This window comes from Gopherus flavomarginatus, chromosome 9 (assembly GCF_025201925.1).
Source record: "Gopherus flavomarginatus isolate rGopFla2 chromosome 9, rGopFla2.mat.asm, whole genome shotgun sequence".
Lineage (NCBI taxonomy): Eukaryota > Metazoa > Chordata > Testudines > Testudinidae > Gopherus > Gopherus flavomarginatus.
The window spans coordinates 7,712,812-7,732,951 of record NC_066625.1 but is presented as its reverse complement, the minus strand read 5'-3'; the positions used below and the strand labels follow the sequence as shown (position 1 = coordinate 7,732,951).

Genomic DNA, 20,140 nt, shown 5'->3' with positions numbered 1-20,140 from the left:
CACCTCCCTAGACAGGGGCAGTGCTGAGGGGAGTACCGGGGTCTGTAGCCACCCCAAAATTTGCCTTGCCCCCCCATAACAGCTGCCACTCTCTGGCCGTCCAGCTCTGAAGGCAGAGCAGAGAGAGTGGTGGCTGCTGCCCAGGCGCCCAGCTCTGAAGGCGGAAATGCCACTGCCAGCAGCAGCACAGGAGAAAACCCAGGCAGGAGGCAGGGGGGCCTGAGAACAGCTCCCAGCCTGTGTCCCTGCCCGCCGGGGCACACCTCCCAGAGCAGGTGGAGGGTCCAGGGCTCATCACAGCTGCCCACACTGACCCACTCTGGCCTGGGCCCTGCCCCCTGCAGTCGCTGTTCCCTGAGGGCTCTGCCAGCACCAGAGCTGGATTGCCCTGTCCTGGCGGCTGTTACCTGCTGCAAGCAGATAAAGGGTGTGGGGGACCTGAGGAACAGCCGCAGCCCTGGCTTTGTGGCGAAGGGGGCACAGTCCTCCCAATTTTCTGTCTAGCCCACCTCAGCCCCTGCTGCGAAAGAGGCTGGCACCACCCCTGTCCCTTGGTCAACTGTTCCAATGGTTAATTACCCACACTTTTAAAAAGGTGCACCTCATTTCTCATCTGAATTTGTCTAGCTTCAGCTTCCAGCTAATGGATCTTGTTCTGCCTCTGTCTGATAAATCCAATAACCCTCTCCTATCAGACATCTTCTCCCTACGCAGGTACTTCTGGAGTGCGATCACATCACCTCTTCCCCTACATTAAGAAGCCTGAGCTCCTTTAGTCTTTCACTGCAAGGCCGGTTTTCCAGCCCTCAAATCATTCTGGTAGCTCTTTTCTGAACCCCTTCCAGTTTGTCAACATCCACAGCACTTCCCTACACCCAGGGCTGGTGCATGATCTGTCCCTGAATGACTGTGAGGCACTCACTATTATGACGAATAAGGGCTATTGACGTATCATAGACAGACAGACATAGAAGGACAAAGTGTTCTTTACACCAGGCTGCCATTCCCCCCGGCTGCCTCTCGAAAGGTCAGGGTGCCCAGTTCTGTTAAGCCATTGCCTTGCTCTCGCTCCGGTTAGGGTCTGGTGACAGGTAGCCATGGAGATGGAATTGTAAATCCTCTTCGACTTAGATGACTAAGGCAGAGTCTAGTCCTTTCTGGCTGGTGGCCTCGTTTTTATCCTAACACTAAACAATCTGGCCAGCTAAAATAAAACCACTCCATTCCTCATCACCCTGTTGACACCAGACATTATGTTCTCAGAATGGAGGGGCCATGGGAAGGAAGTTAATCCTTCGCACAGCAGTGGGTAAAATTAGGGCTGGGTTTTAGAGCCCTGGAGATTGACATTCTCTGTTATCCACAGGTCCCGCACATGGGCAGTGTGAGATTCCCCCATCAGTGCTCCTTACCGGAAGGACCATCTCTAGTCGGCGTGTGCTCCAAAACCAGCCTGCAGCCTCAGTGTTTCCTGACATTGATCTTGGCCCCATATGGGTTTATAGCCATACAACAAGGGGAGCAGACAGCACAATGGCAGGGAGCCTAGACAGCAGGGGAGGTGTAATGGATGAGGGCAGTAGGGATCCCAGGGGAGAAATCAAGGGCAGCTCTGTTTGGGGTCTCAGGACTGCTACAACAAGGCAGGTCAAGATAACAGCTGTGCAGATAACTGAGTTTGGGGGCAAAAAATGGAACTGAAATGTTACAAAAAATGTTTAGGGCTAAGACAACGAAACTTTGAACATTTCCCATTGAACCCAAAAAGTAGAAAAACAAAATACTTTGGGGTTGAATAAAACAGTCACTTCAAACAGAAACAAAATGTTTCCATCTGCTTGAGGGTTTTTGTCTAAAACCTTTTATTATAGAAAAATGAAGTAAAATCCAAACTGAAAAATCATTTAGAAATTGAAAAATTGGAATGAAACACTTCAATTTATTCCTCACGTTGTTGGGGGCAGGATGGAGGCAGGAGTGTTTTGGTTTTTTTAGACTGAAGCAATCCAGCAAATTCACCATGAATTTGCTAAATGGTTTTGCCCAACCCCCATCTGCATTTCCCAGCAAAGAAGTTCCACCCAAAAACTTTTGCCCAGCTCTGGCCAGGACGGAAGGGCAGTCAGAGAAGGGGATTCAGGAAAGGGACGGCAGGAAGTGGCAGGGTAAGCCTGATCTCTGGTACTCTCCTTGGCAAAGTAGGGAAAGCTTCCCCCACCGGCAGCTAAGGAAGGATCCCTGCTGCTCCCAGCAAGGACTAAAGGTGAGACTGTCTTGCTACAGCAGCTCCTGGCTGTGGGTAAAGACATGGTCACCCAGTGCCTGATGCGAGGAGTTATAAGAGACACTGGTGCTGCTTCCAGCATGCTGATGAGGAGAGGTACCATGCAAAGCAAGCCCTTTTCACCTAGATCTCCTCTCATAGGCCCCAATCCCGTAAGATGATCCGGGATGGATCCCTGTGACCCTGTGGATCAGGGCAGTGGTGAAGATTTGCATATGTACTAATATATGGACCCGAAGGTAGAGGAGCCCAAGAAGCCACTGGAAAGCAGGGATCTTCCTCCCGCCCCATGCAGAGACCGACTGGGCACCTTTCCCTCTGTTGGGGTCCAGTTGAAAACAGTGGCCCTGGTTTTCAGTTACCTTGATGCTGCACTTGGGGCAGGGACAGGAGAGGAGGCAAAGATAACACCAAGCCCCCTTATTCTGGGTCTGGCCAGGGCCTGGTGTAAGTCAGAGCAGTTTCAAGGGTGCTTTTATGCATGATGCGCTTCCCCTGGTCCTGGGAAGCACAGAATAGCCACAGTGTATTCTGGCTCTGCCCTATCACACGCCCTACACGAGGGGTTCGGAACAGGATTGGGATATGGCCCTCACCTCAGTCTACACTGGCTGGAGACGCTCCCTGCATAAAGGATATTCCTAGTGGTACACATGCACCAATGTTAAGCCCCATGTCACTGCCAGAGCTGCACAAAGGGGCCTTGGCATAATGGAGAGTCAGGCCCGGTGTGTATGTAACTGCAGCTTCCAACCCATGCTCAGCATCATCACATCCCCAGGTCTTTCTTCCCGAGTGCAGTGTGGATGTCCCGCTCCCTGCACGTGACTAACAATGGCCATTGCACACATGGAACTGCCCAGTGAACGCTGCCACTCAAAAGAGATTACAGCAAGGAAGACAGGGAAAGAATCCGCAGGTGGTGCCCATACAAAGAGTGTGACAGTGACACCAGAGCTGAGAATTGCATCACCCAGCAGCGGCCTCTCAAGCCAAAGGAACAAGGACTTTGACTACAAAGTCCTGCTTTATCTGCAGCCTGATGCTCAGCCAGTTCCCCAAGTGAACAGCGTGCACCTTTTAATATCACCGTCCCTGGAGTGGAAGAGTTTGGCTAACGCTTCAGACAAACATCCTGCACTTGGATCCAGAGGGATATGAAAGGGGGTATGAGTCATGGCACCCAGAAGATACTGTACAGCAGCCAGCGTGACATTCATTGCCTTGACTTTGTCTTGTGTTCCTGTTTACAGGAATCCCACTTTGTTTCCAGCTGGGGCAAGTGAGATTGTTGCAAAATGACCTGGAAAGAGAGACGTTTGCAAAGGGCTCTGGAAAAAAATTGCTGATCCGGTGACCAATGACTTCTGCTGCGGGCGTGGGAGTGGCACAGACACGCGGTGGCAGCAATAATAATATTGGGGGAGGGAAGCAAATTCTCAGTTGGTGTAAGTCACCATAGCTCTATTACTTTCAATGGCACGTTACACTGATTTACACCAGCTGAGGATCTGGCCCTTGGGAGTTTGTTTTTTCTTTTACATTTACACAATAAAATCCAGCTAGCCAGAGATCTGGTCTCAGCTTTCCGAAATATCTCTGCATTTCAAAGTGGTGTCTAAAAACCACGTGAAGCTCACTTCCCAGGGCCTCCGCATTAAAAACATTTACCCCAATCAGCTACCCCTCCCACCCAAGTCACCCCTAACAGAAAAACCCTGGGAAAGGACTGCTTTGTGAACCGCAGCGCTTAATACTTTATTACTCTGGGGAGCGTAGGAAGGGATTTTATAGAGCCATATGGGTTAATTGTGAGGAACTTTACGAGCTTGCTGTAAATATCTGCTTTCTCTCGCACACACCAGATCTGTTACCCTTTTCATTCCCTTTTAATTTATTATTCGTTTCCCTTTAATTCACTCGGCTGCATGTTGTTTTAAACCTTTATTCCTTTATTTATTATAATTTATTAATTGTATCGTGATAGTGTATGGTGACCGCTGTGAAGATCATGGCTCCATTGTGCTAGGTGCTGTACATACATATAGTAGGAGGATGGCCCTGCTCTGAAGAGTTTCAGTTCATAGAGATTGCCTCACAGTGAAGCACCACATTTTGATCTGTATTACACTGGCCACTGGACCCATGTGGCTATTCCTCCCTTAGGGCCCTGTTGCCAAGCATGCACATCAAGGTAACGCCAGCTCCCTGCACCAACTTCCTGAACCCTGTACAGCACAGGAACAAACCGCACAGCAAATTTCACTGCTCCGCCATTTGTGCTCTGTTGCATCCTACTCTTGATCCCCGTGTTTTCTGTTTAGACTAATCTCATTAGGCCAGGAACCTTGACTGCTGTTAATCAGCCTTAACTAGAGCAGAGCTGCTGCTAAGCTATAATTATTTCTCCTGCAGTAGGACCTAGAGATCCCAAGCAATACCAGGATTCCACTGTGCTAGCTGATGTACAGTAACATTGCAAGAGACAGTCCCTGTCCCAAAAAGCACACAATCCAAGTTGACAAAGGGAAGGGGGGGAGGGAAACAGATGTTAAGTAATTTGGCTAAGGTCACACAACAGCTCAGTACCAGAGACAGGATTAGAATGTAGATCTCCTGAGCCCCAGGCCACTGTCCTACCCACTAGACCGTGTTGCCTCTGTCTTTCGAGCTGTTAGTGCTTTATAGATAACGTATAACACTAAACCCCACACAGGCGCGTCCCTTCTGCAGAGTGCTGATTTGCTTTGGTCTCACAGTGGGAGGATCCACAGACCGTGTTCGTCAGTAACTGCTCCTCTTGGCCATCTCTCTCATTCCTACCATCTATCAACATACATGGCAGAAAAACGAAACTAGGGCAAAGGGTGACGCTGAATCCTCATCAGTGCTACTGTGGGAAGCCAAACCTCTAGAGCAGGGGTAGGCAACCTATGGCACGCGTGCCAAAGGCAACACACGAGCTGATTTTCAGGGGCACTCACACTGCCTGGGTCCTGGCCACCGGTCCAGCGGGCTCTGCATTTTAATTTAATTTTCAATTAAGCTTCTTAAACATTTTAAAAACCTTATTTACTTTACATACAACAATAGTTTAGTTATATATTATAGACATATAGAAGTGAGAACTTCTGCAAATGTTAAAATGTATTACCAGCATGCGAAACCTTAAATCAGAGTGAATAAATGAAGACTTGGCCCACCACTTCTGAAAGGTTGCCAACCCCTGCTCTAGAGGAAACCAGTTCCTGGCATCACTGCTGGAAAGTTAGAGGCTTCTAATTAACAGGAGTACAGGAGAAGGCAAGAGCTTGCCAGTCCCCCATCAGGTGTGTTTCCCACAGTCCCCTCAGGGGTTGGTGGGTCAATAACTAGCAATGGACCTGAGCTACAAACCGCTCTGGATGGAGTTCCAGCACAGTCACTTATTACTATTATTTATTTGTATTGCAATAGTGCCAAAAATCTGGGAATCCCCAGTTCAGACCATTTTGCTAGGGGCTTGGCAAACAGAGCATGTGATTAAATGGGACGTAAGCATGTGCTTAAGTGCTGTGCCAATAGGGATGCTCTCCTGTATTGCGGTCATGTACTGGTAGAAAGACACGGTCCCTGCACTGAGGAGCTTCACAATCTAATTACCCTACTTGGACATCTTGCCCAGTGTTGCTGCCTGCCTCCTTAGTGAGGGTGGCGGCATTTGGTCCTTCCTCTGTGCCACCACGGCTCCCCGATTGTGGAAGGCGACAGAAGAGAAATTTTCATGGCAGTCTCTTGCTGAACTGGTGACAGCATGTCATTGCGGGGGCTGCTTTGAGCCAATGGGGTCATTGCGTTCGAGTCCTAGAGAGGGGCTAAGGGTTTGTAGTGTAGACAGAGGCATCATCCTTCAGATGAGACAGGAAGCTGCTGGCAGGGTGGGATAGGGGCAGCAAATTGCATTTTTTGAAAGGGGTGGGAGGAAACCCTGATGTCTGTCCTAGTTCACATTCTTTCTCTCTCTTTAAGAAAGCTCCTTGGGTGCCACCATCCTGGCCAACACTAGGGACCTCCAGTGCTAATGGCACCGGCTGCCAGAGGTTGTGATAAAAACCCAAGGCGTCTCAGCTGGGTCTGTAACCAATTCGTATCCTTTGTGCATCAGGCACGGAAGAGAACCCGTAACACACTCAGTGAGTTACACAACGACTGCACATTGACTTCAGTGACTGGGCCGGGATTTACCCTTGGCCAAATCCGCTGTGAAGTCTAAAACACGGCTCAGGACGCTGCCACTCGACGGTCTCACTCGCTTCTGTAAGAGCAGCCTAGTGAACCGCTCATAGCAAAACGTTTGTGGGAAGAATTTCTCCTCTTTGTTCTCAAATGGGTCCCCGAATAGCTTTACCGAGTTTGTTTGAGGCACTTTTTGTCTGTATTTATTATACAAAATATTTGTGCAAACAATTTCTGTGAAGGATTCCCGGCTTGTAACGCCTTTGTTGCGAAGCTTGAAAATTCGAGCACGTTGGTTAGCTCTGATTGGACACACCAATCACATGATCCTGTTTCGGTTCCCTGACTGGAGAAGTGAGATGGAGCAGAACCCGTAGAATCAGGTTGCTGAGGTGAATAGTCACAATGGCAAATTCAGAATTAGTTGTAGGTTAATTTGCTAGAAGATTTGTTGGTTGCCTGAACGCTCCTGCCAGCTTGTTCCCTAGAACTTTGGTTCTAACGAAGGGGCGGAAACACGAACAAAACGAATTTAATGACCAAGCTGAATGGACAGTCATAGAAAATGTTTAGCAGTAATTACCTGGCTCTAACTGTGGTGTGCTTTCTGATTCCTTCCGTGGCAAGGGAGCTATATAAACCCATATCTATCATCATCTCTGTCATAAACAGATAGTTAAGGGTTAATGTCTCTTTTACCTGTAAAGGGTTAACAAGCTCAGTGAACCTGGCTGACACCTGACCAAAGGACCAATCGGAGGACAAGATACTTTCAAATCTTGGTGGAGGGAAGTCTTTGTTTGTGCTGGTTTTTTTTGTTCTTTGTTCTCTCTTGGAGTTAAGAGGGGCCAGACATGCAACCAGGTTTCTCCAATCTTTCTGAAACAGTCTCTCATGTTCAATAATAGTAAGTACTAGATAGAAGGCGGATTAGTCTTTAGGTTTGTTTTCTTTATTTGCAAATATGTATTTTGCTGGAAGGATATTTTCCCCTCTGTTTGCTGTACTTGTATCTTAGGCTAGGGGGGAGGGATTCCCTCTAGTCTATATAAGCTGAAGACCCTGTAAACATTTTCCATCTTGATTTTACAGAGATAATTTTTACTTTTTTCTTTCTTTAATTAAAAGCTTTCTTTTTTTAAGAACCTGATTGATTTTTTCCTTGTGTAGGACTCAAGGGGATTGGGTCTGAACTCACCAGGGAGTGGTGGAGGGAAAGAAGGGTGGGGAAAGGTTAATTCCTCTCTGTTTTAAGATTCAAGGAGTTTGGATCACAGTACTCTCTCAGGGTTACCCAGGGAGGGGAAAGTCTGGGAGGGAGGAAGGAGGGGGAATGGTTTATTTCTCTCTGTTTTGAGACCCAAGGGATTTGGGTCTTGAGTCCCCCAGGGAAGGGTTTGGGGGGACAAAAAGTGTACCAAAACACTATATTTTTGGTTGGTGGCAGCGTTATCAGATTTAAGCTAGGAATTAAGCTTAGAGGGGTACATGCAGGTCCCCACTTTCTGAACGCTAAAAGTTCAAAGTGGGAATAACACCTTGACAATCTCCAAGAGAGACAAAACCGGTTTCCTTTTCCGTTTGCCGTCAGCTCTCTACAGCCAGGGAAAACTGGGTAACACTTACAAAATAAAGCTACTGTAAGTGGCCTCTTGATACTAGTGCTCTTCTGACGCCCACACTAATACAGAATGATTTCATCTGGTTTCATGAGATTCTGATGAACGCCAGAGAATTAATGAGAGCCAGGCTGTGATTTTAAAGTGTAACCGGTCTAGAAATACAGAACATTTCTCCACCCGCTCCCCAGTAAAAGCCATGATTTTACTTGAATTTATTTTAACTTTTCAATGACAAACTTAAAGTCAGGTCCTCTGAGGTTTAGATCCACTGAAGGCAAATATCCATTGAGGTCAATTGAGGGGAGGATCGGGCACGAAGTGCCGTTCTACTCTGGAAAGGGACTGCGTAAAAACGACACCTTCTTCAACTGCTCCTGGAATGTGCTCGGAATTGCATCTGCTCGCTTCAGTGACCCAAGGAGGTTCCAAGTGCTCTTAGTGATGCCAGGGCAGCAGTTAAGGAGGAGCCAGCTGGATTCTGCTCTGGCTCACCTCCGATAAACCCCCATTCTGGTTGCACTGCCGCATTCAACTTTCTCTTGTACAACCCAGCTAGGTGCAAGTGAAGCAGAATCTGAAGGTACTGGAGACAGCTGCACAGTGATAACCTTACCTGTGGCCCTTTTGTTTTTGATGACGACAATGATGCGCAAGTCACATCTAGGCAGCTTGACTCTCAGCTCCTAAGCTGAGTTTATTTTGGCTTGGAAACTGAGCGAACTGCCTATGAATTCTGCTGCCTCCATAAACATGGAACTCCGCTGTGCCATTTCCAGGCACTTTACAGGGTTAAGCCCAAGCCCAGAAGAGCAGATGAGTAAACCGCCACCCTTCGTTCCATTGGATGGCCTTGGGATGCTGGAGAAGAGACACTGTGGCCCTAATCCGTCAGAGCAGCTGAGCAGAACAACGTGGTTTGAAGCCACTTTTGTGCCTCGGGTCTGTTTAGGCTTGTCAAGAGCTCCTGCAGCCCCTGGTGCGGCTGAGATACCTTCTGTTCTTCCCTAACATGGAGCCAGTGTCCAACATCGTCTCTGGGCTGTGCTGGCAGCTGGGAACAGCCAGAGCACTCGAGGCACACTCCTTTCCCCCTGGAATGTCCCCTACACGCCCCCCACACTGGGGATACTGTAGGTCCAGCTATATTGACTCTACAGCAACCAGGAACTTCCCATAGGATAGGGGAATTCCCCTATAGTGTCTTTACAGCCAGCATACTGTGTCTACAATGAGGCAGTGAACACGGCTCTTAGCATCACTTAAGGACAGTGGAAGCTTCACAACCAGGTGTGGGGGCACCGAGCTGGAAGGGGCGACTCATAGGTGCTCTCCCCAAACCAAAACATCACTGCTCATCACCATGACCCACAAGCTTAGAATAGCCACCGAAGGCCCCAAGGTGGGGCTGTGAACTTCTCACACCTGCCGGTCCATAACACTATCTCTACACCCTCCTCCTCTCCGTCAAGCAAAGGGAAACCCCCAAATGCTTTAATTCAGGGCCCTTGCCCCTCAGCTGGCGTCACCTGGGCCAACAGCCTCCAATCCCAAATGGGGACAGCAGAATTAGGTGGCCTGGCAACTCCCAGGCTGCTTCTAGGGAGGGTCCAGCAGATGCTGCTGGGAATTCCTACCACCTACGAGAGCTGAGCAGATCTGGGGTTGGTCAACTCACACCATTTTGTCCTCCACTTGAAACCGATGCTTCTTTTATCTCATATGGCCAGTTCTTGCATCACATTACAAATACTTTGCATCAGCCTAGGAACAAATACAAGGTAAACAGCAGAGGAGCAGCTCTCCAGGACAGATATTTTCCTTGTGAAGGTCATTAACTGAACAGCAGCTTAGAAGTGGAGATTCCTCAGCATTTTGCCCCAGGAGCGGGTATCTTCTACTGCACGGATATTTACTAGAATAATAATTACTGCTATTAATCAATCCTTCTGGGGCATTTTGCTCTTTAATTTTGTGAAGCATTTAGACTCAACAGTGACAGACGCTATATGATAAATCTAAGTTGGCTAAGGATGGAAGGATAGATGGATCGTTATTTGCAACTGTATGGGACTCCTGTGGTTAAAGGCTGAGAGAGCACTTTGCAGATATTAATGAATTTAACCTCACAACCCCCTGGAAGTAGGTCACTGTTATTACTCCCATTTCACAGATGGATAGACTGAGGTACCGAGACATTACTTGCACAAAGACACAGAGAAAGTCAGTAGCAGAGTTGGGCTTGGAATCCAGGCTCCTAGTCTCCCACTTTAACCATTAGCCCATGCTCCAGCCAATAGATTCTGCCCAGCAACTACAGCCTTGGTTCTTTTACTCTTGTGACATGCTCGCTCCCTTTCACTACGCACACATGAAGCTCTTGCTCTCACGGCAATTGCTGAGTCCCTCAAGTCTTGCATAAAGAATCCTCTGGGCACCATGTTTCCATAGTAGTCAATGCCAGGGGTGGGGGGGGTCAGCTGTTATGTATTTATTAATTAGAACTCAGCCTTCCCGAGCTTTGTTCTCATGCTCCGCAATCTCCTGGAAGGCTAGGGGAAAAGAGGCACTGACTACTCAGCTTTTAAATCTCCCTTTGTACCAGTGCGGGGGTGCTGCAGAAGGCAAGAAGAGACCTAGCCCTGGTCTACACTACTTCGATATAACTATGTCGCTCAGGGGGTCCACACCCTTTCGACATAGCTATCGCCTCTCAGAGCTGGAGTTATTAAGCAGACAGGGGACAGAGCTCTCTCCTGTCAGCTTAGAGCATGTTCATCAGACGCGCTACAGCGACACTGCTGTGCCAATGTACATTTCTAGCATAGACCTGATTTCCCAGCCACTCACTCAACTCTGCTCCTAGCGCCTGCAGGACTGTGGCTTAGAGCTGGGCATGAACCAAAGCCTCCCAAGCCTTGGCGTTTATTGTTTGTAACATTTCTGGCCAATGGCATGTGACCCACAGAAGGAGGGACACTGGCCTGAGAAACTGACAATTGCAAGTTCAGCATTCCACAGGTCACCGTGTTTGGCTTTGGGTATGACCTTCCCCACTGTTACCACCGTGCTTACCATACAGGCCTTGTCAAGACTGATTCCCCACTCTGGCACTTCAAGTGCAGGGGGGGGAGGGCCCGCAAGGATTCTAAAAATTAATCAATTATTTATTTAATTAAATACTGGCCACTCCAGGCTTGTATTAACCTTTCCAAGCTTTCAGCTTTTCTCTGACCTTGGATGGGTAGATGCTGCCACCACCCAAGTGCAGAACCCCTTTGAGAAACCAGGAAGGCACAGTTGGGAATTCTTTCCTATGGGGGTACCCTCAAGCCCTTTCACCCCCTCCCCTCCGGGGAAGAAAGAAAACAAAGGAAATCAGCTGCTGCCACTAGCTAATTAAACAACATGTGCACAAACCTCTTGGGACACAAAACTCCAATCCTGTTCTTAAAAAAGATAAACTTTATTAAAAAAAGAAAGAAAAGAAAAAAATACATCTAAAAACTCAGGCTATTGCTAGATTTAAAAAGAGCAAAAACAAACATTAAGAAGCAAGAATAGCTTTCTTGAAGTCCAGCTTAAAGGTTACAAACAAAACAAAAGCCCCTGGGGTTAGCACAGAGGAGTCCACAAACCATATAGAAATAAGAGATAAACCTAATCGCATCTTCCTAGACATTTCCTGATCTACTTACATATCTGGGGATTCCAATGAGTAGTTTCTAGGTATGATCTGATGATTTTTCGTACCTGGCGCAGCTCTTACAGCATAGTTCCTTCCAGCCCTGTCTCCTCTCTCTGGGAGAACAACACAGACAGACAGAGGGGAAGTTTTTTTCCAATTTTAAAAAGTTCTTGCCTTCCCATTGGCTCTTTTGGTCAGGTGCCCACTCCCTTCCTTTTACCTATGGACTTCTTAACCCTTTACAGGTAAAGGAAGTAAAGAACAGCTACTAAGAGGGCTTTTATAGCTAATCTGCTGGCTGGGTGCCCATAAAAGGGAGCACCCTCCCCTTCATTTATGACTGTAAACCAGGGGTAGTCAGTAGGCGGACCACAGGCCAAATCCAGACTGCCAGACACTTTTGAACGGACCCCAAAATCTTTTTATTTACTTATCTTTTTATTATTATTTTCTTCTCTGGTGTCTGGACCTTGGCTGTACTTTGACCAAGAAATTTGGACTTTCACAAAAAATAAACTGACTATCCCTGCTATAAACCCTGTGTCTGATGGAAACTATGATGCCACATGTGTGAGCTCCTGCAGCCAGCCACTGGGGGCATGAATCAGAACCAGGCTCAGGGAACGTCATGTGCCAATAGAGGGAGCCACATGGCTGCGCTACCAGCTGAGGACACTTCAGAATTCAGTGCCCCCAGCCCCTTCATCATAGACTCAGACTTTAGGGTCAGAAGGGACCAATATGATCATCGAGTCTGATGTCCTGCACAAAGCAGGCCACAGAATCCTACCCATCCACTTCTATAACAAACCCCTAACCTATGTCTGAGTTATTGAAGTCTTCAAATTGTGGTTTGAAGACCTCAAGCTGCAGAGAATCCACCAGCAAGTGACCCATGCCCCACGCTGCAGAGGAAGGCGAAAAACCTCCAGGGCCTCTGCCAATCTGCCCTGGAGGAAAATTCCTTCTCAACCCCAAATATGGCGATCAGCTAAACCCTGAGCATGTGGGCAAGACTCACCAGCCAGCACTCAGGAAAGAATTCTCTGCAGTAACTCAGATCCCATCCCATCCAACATCCCATCACAGACCACTGGGCATACTTATCTGCTGATAATCAAAGATCAATTGCCAAAATTAAGCTATCCCATCATACCATCCCTTCCATAAACTTATCAAGCTTAGTCTTAAAGCCAGATATGTCTTTTGCCCCCACTACTCCCCTTGGAAGGCTGTTCCAGAACTTCGCTCCTCATCCCACGAGTCTGGGTTTGTCATTTCCTTACAGGGAAAAAGCTAATGGTATAACCAGGATCGAGGCCCCTTTGGTGTCAGGTACTGTACAACCCCCTGGTGAGAGACAGTGCCCTCCGCAAACATCCTGCAGCGAGTTTAATTTTCAGGCTGGGAATGTGACATCAATAAGCACCATCTGTCCATCTGTCGCATTCCTGTATCACCCTTCCCTGTCACCAAGCGTCGGGACTTTCTAGGGGGCTTTCTTTGCCTTACTGTGTGAAACTGACTAGCTGTTTTAGTAAGCGGGGAGCAGGTCAAGCACTTAGAGCAGGGACAAAGTGTGTTAACGTTTCCCTTCATTTTCACCCTCAGCCAGTAATTTACTTTGCCCCTTTGCCTCTGTCTCTTGTTTCATCCCAAGGAAGCAGAATAGCCTAGCGATTATTGGCATTTACTATTTGTATTGTGGTAGCACCTCGGAGTTCCAGCCGTGGACCTGCACCCCATTCTCTTTTGTCAGGGTGGCCCTACGCATCGGGCCCCCAGCCACAGCTGCCCGGACCGTGTGGCATTGTAGAGCATTTAGATGCTATGTATAAGATGGGGAACAATCGGTGGAGTCCACCACCTGGGAGACAGTTACAATAGTGTAATAAGCACTGGTCCCAGCACACGACCTCTCTAACCACTGTTACATTTTTGTAGGCATCACAGCAGGGAGTTCTAAGGACTCAGCTCAGGGCCCTTTTGTGCCAGGCATAGTACAGACACAGGAAGACAGGCCTTGCCCCAAAAATCTCCATCTAAATAGACGAAACCAGCCAAGTGGCTTACTGGGGGACCACACGCCCTCCCCCGAGTTAGCCCTCACTCTGAGTGGGCCTTAATGGAAAAAGGTGCCATGCTGCCCAAAGGGAGGAGATACCACGAAGGTACCACGATATCACCTTGAGGCTGATGCTCTGAATCTCACCGAATCAGGCCCGTTTGCAGGCTGCTGATGTGCCGAGTCACTCCAGACTCTGCGTCAGCCGCAAAGCCTAGTTCTGCTCAGAAGACTGATCCGGCAAAAATGGCATCACTTATTGTCCAGCCCAGAGATGCTCAGTTTACTAATGAAGAGAGAGCTTAATTCCTAACTGGCTGCCTTGTAAACTTTTCTCAGGCTCTGGGAGTCAAGCTGGATTCTTTCCGTATTTATCAGCAACCTGTAGCCCAAATTGGACAAAGAGTGACCCCTTCACAATTCCTCTGGCTTCATTTTGTACCCTCACTGGTACCTCTGCACTCCCACTGCCTTCTATGTATGCCCACCCTTGGGTTTCCCTGGGTGTAAGGCCTGTTGAAGTGTTCTCATCTGGATGTGTTCTTGTCTTCATCATCCTTCTCCATTCAGGGCACCCAGATCGGATCAAAAGACACCTGCTACGTTTCTAGAAACTTGATGCACAGAAGAGGCAGCGCGGGGGCCGCATCATTTAGGCTGCTTTGCTTGTGCACCTGCAAAGCCGGCTGGGGAGAATCTGCTAGTTTCCTTGGCAACTGTGTGAATGTCTCCAATTTGGCAGCTGCTTGCTGAGTAGAATTTGCCCTTACAGAGGCAATCAGATTGCAATCCATCAACTCTCCAAGGGACGTGGGGCGAAGAAAATAGACGTGGGGGCATGTGGTACCATTTAGACCTGGCTCTCTTTTCTTGGCCAGAGTGACACTAATTAAGCCACTGCAGAGCCCAAAAGCTGTTCTTGCATGGCAGACGCTTAACCTTGGGGCTTGGCTTTTAGAGCTCACAGGGGGCCAATTTTTCATCCTGTTATTTTAGGTATTATTAACATAATCCTAAAGCGCACAAAGGCGAGGCAGTGTTCTGTGTTTGCAGCACTTATGAATGCAAGGAGAGCAGCAGTCTTGGTGCACCATAGAAGTTAGCATGGCTCTTAGGCCTTCCAGAGATTCATATTTTCATCCATAGGGTCTCAAAAGTGGGTAAAGGTCATCAGCCCCATTTTACAGACGGGGAACCAAGGTGGTTTGACCAAGATCACTCAGCGAGGCAGTGGCAGAGTGGAAAACAATCTCTCCTACTGGCGCATCAGACTCTAGGTGTGATTATGTCACCCTCAAGTGGCTGGTTCACATTGAGGCAAACAGCCTGCTACATACTCCCAGTAACAGAGCTGGTCCTTTAGCTCAAGGAGATAGGAGCTTATCCGGAATGTCATGGGTTCTGTACCTCTTGGGGTCTGTATATACTCAGCCATGGACATTTTATGTAATGTGGTGGTTTAATATACCAGCCAGGTTGACATCAACTTCACTCACATTCCAATCTCAAAGAAATCATTTCTTTATGCTTGGTATTACATCGGGGACAGAGACCTGCTCTGCCAAGCACCCAGAGTTCATCTAGCCCAAGTTTTGTTCTCTCCAGCAGAAAGCCTTAGCTTTGACAGTTTATCTAAGCCAGCCCCTTTTTGAAGGCCCAGTACTAAAATATCCTAACCCACATGTAATCAAAATATTACAAATGGAGCGGGAGAGTCACATGCTGGGTTCTTTCTTTCTGGTTTGACATGGGTCCTCAACAGGCTGGAGACCCCTTTTCTGATGAACAATTAGATCATGCCAATTCCTCCCAGCTCTTCTTGGTGCAGCAGACACCAAATGTTCAAAAGGGGCCTCTAATTTTGGGTGACTCTGATTTCGAGCGCCCATCCTGGGGCACCAAACGCCTGCTTTGCAGAGGTATTGAGTGTCTGAAAGTCCCATCAGTTCCAGCACTGCTCTGTTTCCAATGGACCTCAGGTAACTCATCTGAGTCTGAATGATAAAGCTAAGTTAAAGGGTAAATTTATGGCTGGATATTTACATGACCTGTGACAACCTTGGATCTCCTGGTAGCTATAGTTATTGCTATGTGGATTTTTAGGGTGCCTGTTACCGTGCTATGTGGTAACGTTTCATTGTGAGTTAAGCTGGGATCTCTTGACACTTCCAGGAAAAGGAACAAATCCAGCTCACCCCTTTGTTATATAGTGGGGGGTGAGGAAGTGATGCTTGCTGGTTATAAGCTTGGAACTCGTCGCCAGGATGTTGTGATGTCCAAAACTGGGTTCAGAACTGAATTAGGTAAGTTCCTGGAGGATGGATCCATCAATGGCTGTTAGCCAGGATGGTCAGGGAGGCAACCCCATGCTCCAGATGCCCCTAAACCTCCAAATGCCAGAAGCTGGGAGTGGACGACAGGGGATGGGTAACTCAAATTGCCCTGCTCTGTTCATTCCCTCTGAAGCATCTGGCACCCGCCACAGTCAGAAGGCAGGATACTGGGCTAGATGGCCTCTTAGTCTGACCCAGCCTAGCCATCAGGGCCAGCGTTTTTGCTGCCCCAAGCGGCAGAAAAAAAAAATAGCCGTGATCAGCACTTCTACCACCTCCGCTTCATTCTTTGGTGGCAATGCAGCGGCAGGTCCTTCCCTCTGAGAGGGACTGAGGGACCCGTGCCGAATTGCCACTGAAGAGCCAGATGTGCCACCCCTTTCCATGGGCCACCTCAAGCTTCTGTTTGCTGCGCTGGTGCCTGGAGCCGGCCCTGCTAGCCATTCTTTTGTTCTATGTTCTTAATAACCACATCCATGTTTGTTCGGGGGCTGGAATGCAGCGGTGTTAATTACATGGAAGATATATGTAATTACTAGCAACTAGAATCTGTAAGAACCTGGGGTTGGACTATTAAAGCTATTTAGGGCAGCTGGCAATGCAGAGAGACACCCAGTGGGGTTTTCAGAAATGCCTCTCTCCATCTTTAGGAACCTGGAGACCTTTACGAATCTGCCCCTGGTCCTGCTGAGATCAGGGATTGAGCCCTGTGAGTACATGCTACGCTGGCTTTGAGGAACGTTGTGTCTTAAGTCCTATTCAAACGTGACAGCTACTTGGTGAGGTGCCTTGGGAAAGGGCCTTTAGGGGATGCTTAAAAGGAGAGTGGATGTGCCAGGCGCATGCTGCAGGAGACCAGTGCATCACACAGGGATACAGAGCCCGTAGCAGCTAATGACCCAAGACCGGATTAGCTGTAAGGACCATATGATTATCACTACATGGTAAGGGATAAGGACCTGATCCTGTGAGGTACCAAGTGCTGCCCATATGGAGAGATGCCCCTTATGCCTAGAAGCAGTCAAAGCCCCCCCCGTTAGGGGCTCAATCCCCCAGCATGGTTGGCAGCAAGCCTCGTTCTTCTCGCCTTTCAGATCAGCGGCTGCCCCAGCTGAGCCATCCTGCCCGGCAGTGTTTAACTGAAGCACTAACCACTAAGAAGGACCCAGGTGATTAATACTCAAGGGGGCTGGCGGGAGATTTGTGTTCCACCAACTGCATGCTCTGTGCTTTAAAGGTGAGTATGAAGATAAGGACGCTGCCTTGAGGAGTGTGGACGGCGAGACAAAATAAATGGCCCATCCCGGACGTTTGTTCCATATGTTTTCTGGTGCTTGGAGGTCCCGAATTTCTATCGCCAGCACTGCTATTGGCATTGGAGCGCTGGTGGGGACAGGGCTGGTGCAACCATTTAGGCCACCTAGGTGGTCACCTAGGGCGCTGGGTTTTGGGGGGTGCCATTTTCTTCGGCAGCGACCGCAGTGGCCGGATCTTTGGCCGCCCCCGGTCGCCGCTGGCATTTAGCGGAGGGAGCTGGGGCAGGGGAGCGCGGGGATGGCTGCCAGCAGCAAGTTGGGGAGGAGGCGGCACACAGGGGAACTCTCTGCCCAAGCTCACCCCTGCCCCGCCTCCTCCCCAAGCACGCCATGGCCGCTTCTCTTCTCCCACCTCCCAGGCTTGCAGTGCCAAGGGGTGAGCTGGGGGGATGTCTGGGAGTGGGGAGCTGCTGCAAGGGAGGTGCCTCAGGGCGAAGCTGCCACGGGGGGGTGCCTCGGGGCAGGGGCACGGGGTGGGGGCGCAAGGTGGAAGTTTCGCCTAGGGCGCGAAACATCCTTGCACCGGCCCTGGGTGGGGATGGATCAAAAGGGGAAGGCCTGGGAGGTAAATGGTGTGAGGGGAGGTGGCTCCGGACTGTCGTGCTGTTGCAGATGGGGCCGAAGAGGTGTCTCCGTTCTGGGATGGCAAAGCTGGAGGGTTCGTAGTGGAGTGATCCAGAGAGCGTGGTGCAGATAGGGATAACGTAGCCAGGACTGGAAGTTTGTTTGGGGCACCTGGTCAAAGCTCTTTTCAGCCTTTGGGGTTCCATCCAGGTCCAGATCAGGGCTCATGTCTGAGGCGTGACAGAGAGCGCGTGTGTGTTAGAACCAGGGAAGCTAGACAAATACCGCTGAAGCCACCCAGCCCAGCTCTCTACCAATGCCTGACCACTTGGGCTGTGGACTAACCAGCATGCCCATAGAAGGGGTGAATCCGAGCTCCCGTATACCTTATTTGGGACCGTTTTGTTCAAACCCACTGTTTTCTCCCCAGCTCCTTCCTCAGAGGCCCCAGCCAAGAGGAGGCGGCAGAGTCACGCTCCAGCACACATGAAGGGGAGAACTCAGTTAAAAGACCCACTCAGCCCCCAGCTACCTTGGCCTCTGGAGGCCACTCCTCTTCTACGGAGCCCTCTCCACCCCTGCTCATGCTCAGCTACCTCCTGGAGCCAGGATGGGGCTCCCTGGCTAAAGGAAGAGACTGGACTCACAAGGGGACTGTCTGTAAAGGCTTGGCTGGAACATCCATCGCCATGCTGAGTTCTGTACCAAATCAGGACTTTCCAGGCCTCCCTTCACTCAGCATAACCCCCTTTACCAGTTTATCCTGTCCCACCCAACCCCAGCTGCCTTTATTCATCATCCTCCCTCTGCTGATCCCTAGCAAAACCAGGCAGCTGACTCTGCGATGCGCCTGTCATCCTGGCTAGCACTGCAGACAGACAGACTCACTCCCCCACTCCCACCCCCCGTTGCATTGCCTCCCGCCGAGGAACCTGAGCACCTAGCACACCAGTTAAAGCCAAGGGATGTGTCAGCAGGAAACATTAATCCTCTACTCGGCAGCATTGCTCAGCCCTGCCCTTCAAAGCTTCCCCCAGGACAATCGGGCTGCTGGAATGACTTTCATCCCCTGCTCCTCCAACGTCAGCTGTGGCTAGCTCCAGCACTGGCTGTTGCACGGGTTGTGGTGACCCGGGAGCAGGAAATTGACTAGAAACATCTAGCATAACTAATCTAGTGTCCATGCTCGGGGTCAAGCAAAAGCAGAGAGAGTGAAAAGTAAATGAGTCCTTTGAGGCTCTGCCAGGTTGAATTGTCTCTGGTGGTGTTTGTAACACAGGTAAAACCCGTTTTTGTGGTAAACATGCAATATGTCCTCTAACATGGCTGATTCACTTGTCTGAGTGGAAAAGCTCCTCGCTGTTGTGTGGTTCTGAGGAAGCCAGCACCTGGCTAGCTGGGGAGAGTGTCAACGCTGGAGAAAGCTCCAGCGCACACAGGGAATTAGAGTCCAGGAAGGGTTCAAGGGCACAGCAGTATCAGAGAATCTGCGGCGAGGGATCCCCCTGCACTGCGGCAGGATCTGAAAACTCTTACACAGGGGGCATTTTGAGATGCTTGATAGCAAAGGTAGGTCAGCCGCTGTAACTCTGCCAGGCCCCAGACGACTGGAGCTAATCAGATTCTCCTAGGCCTTTCCGGAACTGTCCATTGTGCCTGGGTGCTGAGCCCATCAGGACTGCAAGGGGCCCTTTGACCTGTCAGGGGCCCTTAGCTCTGTTCTGGAGCCCAGGGACCCGAAGGCTCGCCTGACCGGATCAGACTCTTTCCATGCAGACAACAGCTCAGAAGAGGCTATTGTGTGTGTTGGCTCAGGGGCGGCTGTCAGCACCGTCGGGGGGGGTTCCCTTCAGCTTCCTTGGGCCAGTGCATCCCTGGTGTAGCTACATTGACTTCAGTGGAGTTACATCAGAGGTGCATTTGGCCCCAGGTGCCTTGCCAATTGCTGCCTTCAATGATACCAAGCCCTAGCATTAGAACCGGACCAAAGCTGGATCCAATCCTGGTTCCAGTGCATCTGAACCCCCAGAGCTCAGGGGTCCCTCTTAGCGGGTTT

The 20,140-nt window shown here is 49.5% G+C and overlaps 1 long non-coding RNA gene across 1 annotated transcript; it reads left to right on the top strand.

Moving 5' to 3' along the window:
- The first annotated feature begins 2,090 nt into the window (after window positions 1-2,090).
- Window positions 2,091-3,853, top strand: LOC127058242 (uncharacterized). Its single transcript, XR_007776326.1, has 2 exons — window positions 2,091-2,263; window positions 3,066-3,853. It is a non-coding gene; the product is annotated as an uncharacterized LOC127058242 (long non-coding RNA).
- The last annotated feature ends 16,287 nt before the right edge of the window (window positions 3,854-20,140 follow it).